The sequence below is a fragment of the Echinops telfairi genome, unplaced genomic scaffold, assembly GCF_000313985.2.
Source record: "Echinops telfairi isolate 266 unplaced genomic scaffold, ASM31398v2 ScPeMD7_7469;HRSCAF=8507_1, whole genome shotgun sequence".
NCBI lineage: Eukaryota > Metazoa > Chordata > Mammalia > Afrosoricida > Tenrecidae > Echinops > Echinops telfairi.
The window spans coordinates 128687449-128696106 of record NW_022111373.1 but is presented as its reverse complement, the minus strand read 5'-3'; the positions used below and the strand labels follow the sequence as shown (position 1 = coordinate 128696106).

The 8658-nt window shown below is 39.4% G+C and overlaps 1 pseudogene; it reads left to right on the top strand.

The window, feature by feature from the left end:
- Positions 1-6765: 6765 nt before the first annotated feature.
- LOC115873775 lies at positions 6766-6921 on the top strand (annotated as a pseudogene).
- The last annotated feature ends 1737 nt before the right edge of the window (positions 6922-8658 follow it).

Genomic DNA, 8658 nt, shown 5'->3' with positions numbered 1-8658 from the left:
ACAGGTGCATTTGTGTAGCTAAAGAAACCAAGGTAACAGCCTGAATATGAACCTTTAACTTGCGTAGGTAGTATAAACTCATAAAAGTTATCTTGATCTTAACTCAGACCTGGCCACTAATTGTTAAAATTTTGTGTTTTCTAATTTTTTTTGTCTTATTGCTATCTTTAGCATGAGTTTAAATGTTCCCCAGAGATACAATAACTACCATCAAAATTATTGGCAGCTCAGGGTTGTAAAAGCAGAAATAACTCCCTGTCATGTGTTGACTTGTTTCCATTAATAGTATGTGTCAACTTGGGTAGGCCATGATTTTATGTAACTGTTCTGTGTTGTAAATCCTCAACCCTACCATGTCAATGAGGCAGGATGAAAAGCAATTAGGTTAAAGAGGGAAGGTACAAACTATAGGATCTAGTTGTATCTTGACACAATCTCTTTGAGATTTAAAAGTGACTACATTATTGATCTGACTATAATGGAGAGTTTTGCATAGTAGAATCATTATCTATGATATGATTTATATAGAAGCATCATAATAGCATGAATGTAATCCAACCAAAACACTGATGCAATTAGTTCTGACGCATTTCAAGGCAGAAGTCATAGAGCCTTGCATCCAGGAGACCCAAGGACCAGAGTCCTGTCTTTGGGTGTGGTCTGGCAGAGGCTTTTCAGTTTTGAGAATTTCTGATCCTACATTATTATCTGTGACTACCCTAATAAAGTCCATAATTGTGCCTATTTCTATGAGTTCTGTGTAGCCATTGCAATTAATCATCAAACCCAGCCAAGAAATAGAGAGTGTTTTAGAGAGGGAAGCTATGAACAGAATTGGTAAGGAAGTTTGGAGGGTAGAGGTATGTCTGACCTCATCCACATAGGAATCAGCCTTGCACTAATTTTGAATTTGATTCTCCTTCCCCACCATCAAAGAACAGAATTGATATAATAATGAACTCAAGCATATCAATGAACTTGAAGCTGACATGAGACCACACCAGGTCTATTCTACTACACAAAAAATTTCTATGACTTGTAGCCCACAGCAACTAACAGCATGAACATAAGAGAAGCAAACTAAAGTGATTAGAAAACAGTCAAGCAACACTGGCAATAGAGATCATTGGGGAACAGACTATTTGACACAATATTAAAATTCTGTGAAATAACCTATATTCTTGAGACAGAAGGAAAAGCTTCATGTTAAAACAAACCAGCTAAGGATAATAATAAAGCATACTTTCACAGGATTCATACGTGCAATGTTACTAGGGTCAACTACATTTCCCTCTGTCTGTTTTCTAGTAGAGGACACCTGGTTGCGTAGTGGCTATGTGTAGGGATGCTCACCTGAAGGTTCTTAGTTCAAAACCACCAGCAGCTTCATCAGCGAAAGACAGGGCTTTCTACCCTGGAAAGAATTACAATCTTGAAAACCCAGAGGGACAGTTCTACCCAGTCCTATAGGGTCACTATGAATCAAAATCGTCTCAATGACGGTGATTATTTTCTATTTGGTAGAGTCATAATGCATATTCCTGTACTGTTTAAAGAGCAAATGTGAGGCAGCAGTCATTATAAGGAGCACCCACATGGTTGCTGATAAGTGGATGCACTTCATTGTCATGAAGCAAACGTCGAGCCTACTCTGCACTGGGTTGTTTGTAGCATCCTATTCCTCCAAGCCTTCATGGAGGAACTGTATTCTGCAAGATACTCACATCAGAAAGGTCAGAGACAACAAACATGACACAGTTTTTATTTAACCTTTGTAGCTTTTCAGCTCCCGTGGATTAGTTCCCAATTATTTGTAATCACCCTTCTTAACTGAGTCTCCCCATCAGAAGAGACTGATATGTGTCAGTAACAACTTAGCCACTCACTAAGTTGGGTCAGTAAATCCTATAAAATACAATATTTAATAATGTGTGTGCATGTGTGTTACCAGGTCCACTTCTCTCTTTAACTTACATACATATTGTGAATGAAGTTTTGAGAAGTAGGTTAATGCTGTTGTAGTTCAGTGACCTCAAAGGACTCTATGTACAACAGAAAGAAACACTGCCCTATCTTGCCACATCCTCACAATTGTTGTTATGCTTGAGTTCATTATTGCAGCCATCCTCTCAATCCACATTTTCAAAGACTTTTCTCTTTTTGGCGCCCCTCTATTTATCAAACATCATACAATACTATTAACCACGACCATAGTATTTAAAATGTCATCAGGATCAGCCATAGCAGACAGGTCAGTGGAGTTTTCAGACCAAGAAAGACTATAAAGTAGGAAGAGACTGTATACTTTTGAGGAATGAATGACTACAACGTTTATGTAGAGTAGCAAAATATTGTCTGATGTAGGGCAGAAACATTAGCCACTCAGACGGGACAACACTCAAAATACAATAGTGGAGAAGCCGCTTTCTCAAAGTATAATGCACTTTCAAAATTTGGACCGAAGAATATTTTCATGATCTTCATTTGCTGATATAGCATAACACAAATTGGGCAAGGGGTGCATGGCTACACAATTAAATATCAGAACATGGAATTGTGGAGTGTGAATCTAGGATTTTGACTTATTAGAAAATGAAATGGTATACAAAGTGATCAATATCCTGGCATTAAGGGAGCTGGACTCAACTGGTATTGGCTGTGGTAGTCTGAGTACTTTAGAGAAGCAAATCCACAGAAACACATACGTATAAGACAGAGTTTTATATACAGGGTAAGTGCACATCAAGAAAACATCCCAACCCACTATAGCCCAAGCCCACAAGTCCAACATTAGCCCATATGTTCAAGAACAATCTACAAGTCCTCCTCCATCTCACAAAACACACACAATGATGCCGACTGCAGGAGGAAAGCCGAGTCAGTGAATATGTAAGCATCTCAGCGCTGGAAGGGGTCTCGACATGACTGCTTCAGCACCCAGGGCTGCATTGGGGTAGGTCCATGTTGTTTCTCCTTGGGGATGTCTTGCAGGAAGTGAGCCTTGCCAGCTGAAGCAGAGAACTGGCTAAGGCAGCTGTTCCCTAGTCCAATGATCACAAAGCAAGAGACCCTAGAACTAGAAAGGCAAGGCTCACCAAGCTATTTATCCCTCCACCCTTTAATTAATGCCACATGTGTTTATCAGCCAGGTTGGCACAATAAACTAACTCAATCCACCCCTTGCCAACTTGGCACCTGTACATCATTCTTTAGCCTCACGATTGCAATTAAGTAACACTTACACCTTAATCCTATAATCCTGTGATTATGTCCCCCCACCTATGAAAGTTTGTAAGCCAACCACTTCATGCCTTTACCCCCCCCCGCCAATTTTGGGTATCCAGTTTGTACACTGCCCAGTTACATCAACCCAGTCCTCTAGGAGACAATCATATTTTTCAACATGAAGAAATCTTCATTCCAGTTGGTACCTTATGAAGTCTGCATCCATAAGCAAAGTCAAATCCATACAGGCCATCCATAAAATCACCAACAATATGCACCAGTTCACAGGCTCAAAAATCTCCATCTCGTCGGGTTCTGGTGAACTCAATGTGGGCTGCCTCACTCAGCCTCCACAGGGTGTCCATTGGTCGCCTTGCCTTTAGACCATGGGCTCTCACCAATACTCAACAAACCTAGCCCCCTAGTGCTAAGTCATGAACTTTAGACCAGTCAACCTGCTCTCGTCTTCTCCTTTTTTTCCTATAAACCAAGCCCACAGGTGTCAGTGGCCAAACTCAACCTGTCTCTTTATTGCTGTATTTCTCCCACTTCCACTCAACAAGTAGATCCAGGTGGTCACCTACCAAGCATTTCAGCCTGCTCACAGGCTCCCTTTAACATTCAGTCCCAGAGAGGAGTTTTCTTCATGGTTCCAGATTTTTTCCAGCTACTGACAAAGACTACTGGTTCATGAGTACTCCAAAGCACTGGGTGGGGCATATATTTTCAAAGCATTCTTTGCAGGCATGGCCTAAACCCATCTTTAGATGGCTAAAGATCAAATTTTAATGGCTGAAAGCAAATGGGCTTAAAAACATATTTTCCCCAGGAAACCACCTAGTAAACAGTGTGGTGTTATCGGACCTCTGGCTAGACAAAGAAAAACTACCATGAGGGAGAGGCCAAACAAACATCTACTCTCCATCTTTATGATTTGTTTCTCCAGTACCCCACTCCCAAGGTACCATAATGTGTTAGTCTGGGTACTTTTGAGAAACAAATCCACAGACACTCATGTATAAGAGAGAGTTTTAGACAAAGGTTAAGTGAGCATCAAGAAAACATCCCAACCCAGTGCTGCCCAAGCCCACAAATCCAACATTAGCCCATATGTTTGACAACAATCCACAAAGTCCTCCTCCATCTCACAAAATACACACTATGATGCCAACTGCAGGAGAAAAGCCAAATCAGTGAGTGTGTAAGCATCTCAGCGTTGGCAGGGATCTCTACCCAGGTGCTCCAGCACCCAGGGGTAGGTTCATGTGGCTTCTCCTCAAGGTTGTCTTGCAGGAAGTGAGCCTTGCCAGCTGAAGCAGGGAACTGGCTAAGGCAGCTGCACCCTGGTCTGACTATCAGAAAGCAAGAGACCTGAGAACCAGAAAGACGAGGCTTACTGAACCATTTATCCCTCCACCCTTCAATTAACCCCACACGTATTTATAGGCCAGGTTGGCACAATAAACTAACTACGTCAGGCTGTTTGGATAATGTTCTCACTGCCATCAAGTTAATACTGACTTGGGCTTAAGTGGAGAGCAAATGGTTTGAGAATGATGAGGGCAACGGAAGTACAAATGTGCTTTACACAATTGATGTATGTATGGATTGTGATAAGAGTTGTATGGGCCACCAATAAAATAATTAAGAATAATAATAATAAAATAAAAGATAGTAGGGAAAGTAAATGTTTAGAAAATGATGATGACTACCTATGCATAAACGTGCTTGAAACCAGTGATGTATGAAATATTATAAAAGCTGTAAGAGCCTCCAATAAAATGATTTTTTTTTAAAGTTAATACTGGCTGATAGTGACCCTGTAAGTTTCCAAGTCTTTAACTATTTACATGAGAAGAAAGCCCAGTCTTTCTCCTGCATAGCTGCTGGCGGTTTTGAACTACCTGCCATGCCGATCTCAGCCCAACTCATAACCACTAAACCCAAAGGGCTCCTTGTTTGGATCATTAATCATATTATTTTATATGAAAGAGATGAAAAATTAAAGAGTAATGCATCCTATTTATTGAAAAACAGAACATTTCAAGATCTATCTTTAGAGATCATGCTATCTCTGATTAGATTAAGGAGCTGAAGAGGTTATGCATTGGTCACTATTTCAAAAATCACCAGCCACTCCATGGGAGAATGATAAGGCTTTCTACTCCAGTACAGAGTTACAGTGTCTAAATCTACAGAGGCAATTCAACCCTGCCCTTTACAGCTTCCATGATCAATTTCAGACTATTAAATTCATATAATTCTTCATCAATGACTTCAGTAGTTTGTGTTTAAAACTGAAAAATTATTAACTAGACTTCTATGTTGACATATGGGTATAATATTAAAACTGAAAAAGAAACTAAACTCACTCATGATGATATAGCTAGAGAGATAGAAATGTACATTTACATAGGTAGATATAAATATAGATCACAAGCATATACAATTTTGCTGAAAATAATTTTAAAAGGATTCCATCGAACATGTACTGATATCATTTGTGTCAATTTGGAGTCAGAAGAGGGCTTGACACAAATGATAACATGGCTGATGTTTTAGCTAGGTACAAAAAGACACCACTTGTGTGGCCCATAACAGACTATGAAAAACATTGTGGAAAATTAATAGAATTTTATTATATTCATATAGAAACTTTTACTTACATCAAAAGGCAATTTTTGAACAAAACAGGGGAATATTTAATGGTTTAAAATCACCAAATTGTGTATAAATTGTATTCTTTCATTTTAGTAGTGTAGGCTAGAGAAGTAATCTGAAATATTGGGCTGTATGAAGAAAAACAGTGTATCATGATTGGAGGAAGACTCATTAAAAACCAGCTTCTGCAGAAGCTCTTCCTGGAAAATCAGGAAAATGTGGATTAAACCTCAACATAAAAAACAAAAATGCCCTGACAATTGAACTGCTCATAGCATCATGCTGTTCCACCTGTCGTTGCTATGAGTCGGAATTGATTGAACAGCACCTAACAAAGAAAGCAACAGCAGGTATAAAGAGGTAAAGAAAAGATACCTGCCAGAGAAAAGTGAGAGGAGTTCATGAAATATTGTATCCTCATGCCAAAAGAAATAGAGGTTTGAAAATATGAAGGAAGGAAATCATTGAGTTTCTGATTATCATTATATGGGCATATTTACTTTATTTCCTTATTCAAATGATTTTGCATGAGACCAATTTTGAATTCAGTAATTACATAAGTTTTATTTTGCCAAGCTGAATGTGAGGTGCTTTTGAAGCAGCAAAATGAAGTTATTTGGTAGGATTTTCAATAAACAATGGCAGGAACTTAGAGAGGACAAGAAGGTGGGTACACATTCTTGTATTAATAATACTTATGTAAAAATAATACGACCAGCTAGGACAAGAAAATGAAATAGAAAGAACTGTAGCAATGATTCCTGAGAACTTTTAAAATGTATTACCAGAAAAATTCTAAAATGGACCTTCCATCACTGGGCAGCCATCTGCGCCGACAATTGAAGGCATCCTTGTGATTCCCTCCCCCCTCGCGACATCATGGTGGCTTACTGGTGACAGGCTGGGCTCAGCTACATCCGCTACTCTCAGATCTGTGCAAAAGCTGTCAGGGACGCCCTGAAGGCCGCATTCAAAGCCAGTGCTGAGAAGACTTCTGGCCACCGCGTGAAGATTGTGAATGTGAAGAAGGACTAATCTACCCAGACTAAAGCTCGACATGCCACCTGGCCAAGGTGAAGACCTGTGGGCTCGTCTTGTGGCAGATTGAACAGCATCTCATGGGGTGGGGGTGGGGCGTGCTCTGTCTCGGTAAGAGATGAACAATAAACTGAAGTGTGGCTGAAAAAAAAACAAAAAAAACTTGAGCCCGCATTTTATAATATTTGGAAATTCTATTATTTCTAGTATAACATTGAGAGTACCACATAATACAATATATGATATACAAATAGTCATGAATGTAATTTAAAACAGGTTAATATAAGTGCAGGAGCTTCAATGTGAGGATCTCCCTTACATCATGCTACTTTCAGCTGAAGGTTAACATTCACCCCCAAACGTGGATTTTTTTTAATTGCCCACGAATCTACTGAAACAATGTTTATTTTGATTAGGTTTATGAAACACTACATTTTACATGTCTTTTTGAACTGGAAGTTATGTGCTGCATAAAGGCGTTCATGCTGTTCTTGATGGTGGTATGTGTTGTTAGAGTCTGACTCATTGTGACACTATAGAACGGAGTGGTAGTTCTTCAAGATTTGCTAAGGTGACACCTGTATGGGAACACGTCAAGGCCTTGTCTCCTGCAGAGCAGCTGGTGGGTTCAAACCAATGACCTTTGACTTAACAGTTCCACCAGTGCTTCATGTAATTACACTATTGTTGTTAGGTGGCATCAAGTTGGCTCCAACCCATAGCAATCCAATGTCCAACAGAATGAAACCCTGCCTGATCCTGTGCCATCCTAATAATCGTTTCTATGCCTGAACCCACTGATGCAGCCTGTGTCAATCCATCTCATCAAAGGCCTTCCTCTTTTTCATCAGCCCTTCATATTATCAAACATGATGTCCTTCTATAGGGACTGGTCTCTCCTGTCAATATGTTCAAAGTATGTAAGATGAAGTCTAACCATGCTTACATCTACAGGGCACTCTGGCCTTACTTCTTCCAATACAGATCTGTTTGTCCTTTGGGCTGTCCATGACATTTCAATATTTTTCTCCATCACTACAATCCATATGCATTGATTCTTCTAAGGCTTTCTTTACTCAATATCCAACATTCACATGCCTATGATGCAATGGAGAATACAATTACTTGGGCCACGAGCACCTCAGTTCTGAAAGTAACACCCTTACTTTGCAATACTCTAAAGAGGTCTTGGTCAGCAGATTTAACTAAGGTGATAAGTCTTTTGATCTCTTGACTGCTGTTTCCTGGGCACTGATTGTAGATCCAAGTAAGATAAAACCCTTGACAACTTTAACATTTTCTCCATTGAACATAATAATACCCATAGGTCCGATTATTAGAATTTGGGCTTCCTAACATTAAGTTGTAATCCATAATGAAAGCTACAATCCTTGATCTTCATCAGCAAGAGCTTCAAGTTCTCCTCCTTTTCAGCAAGGTTGTGTCATCTGCATACTGTAGGTTGTTAATAAATCTGCCTCTAATCCTGACGTCATGCTCTTCTTCATATACTCCAACTTTTCTTTCTTTCTTTTTTTAATCATTTTATTGGGGGCTTTTACAGCTTTTATAACAATCCATCCATTCATCCATTCTATTAAGCACAATTGTACATTGGTTGCCATTATCATTTTGAAAACATTTTCTTTCTACTTGAGCCCTTGGTATCTCATTTCTACCCCTCCCTCGCCCATCATCCCTCCCTCAGGAACCCTTGATAATTTATAAAAAAAT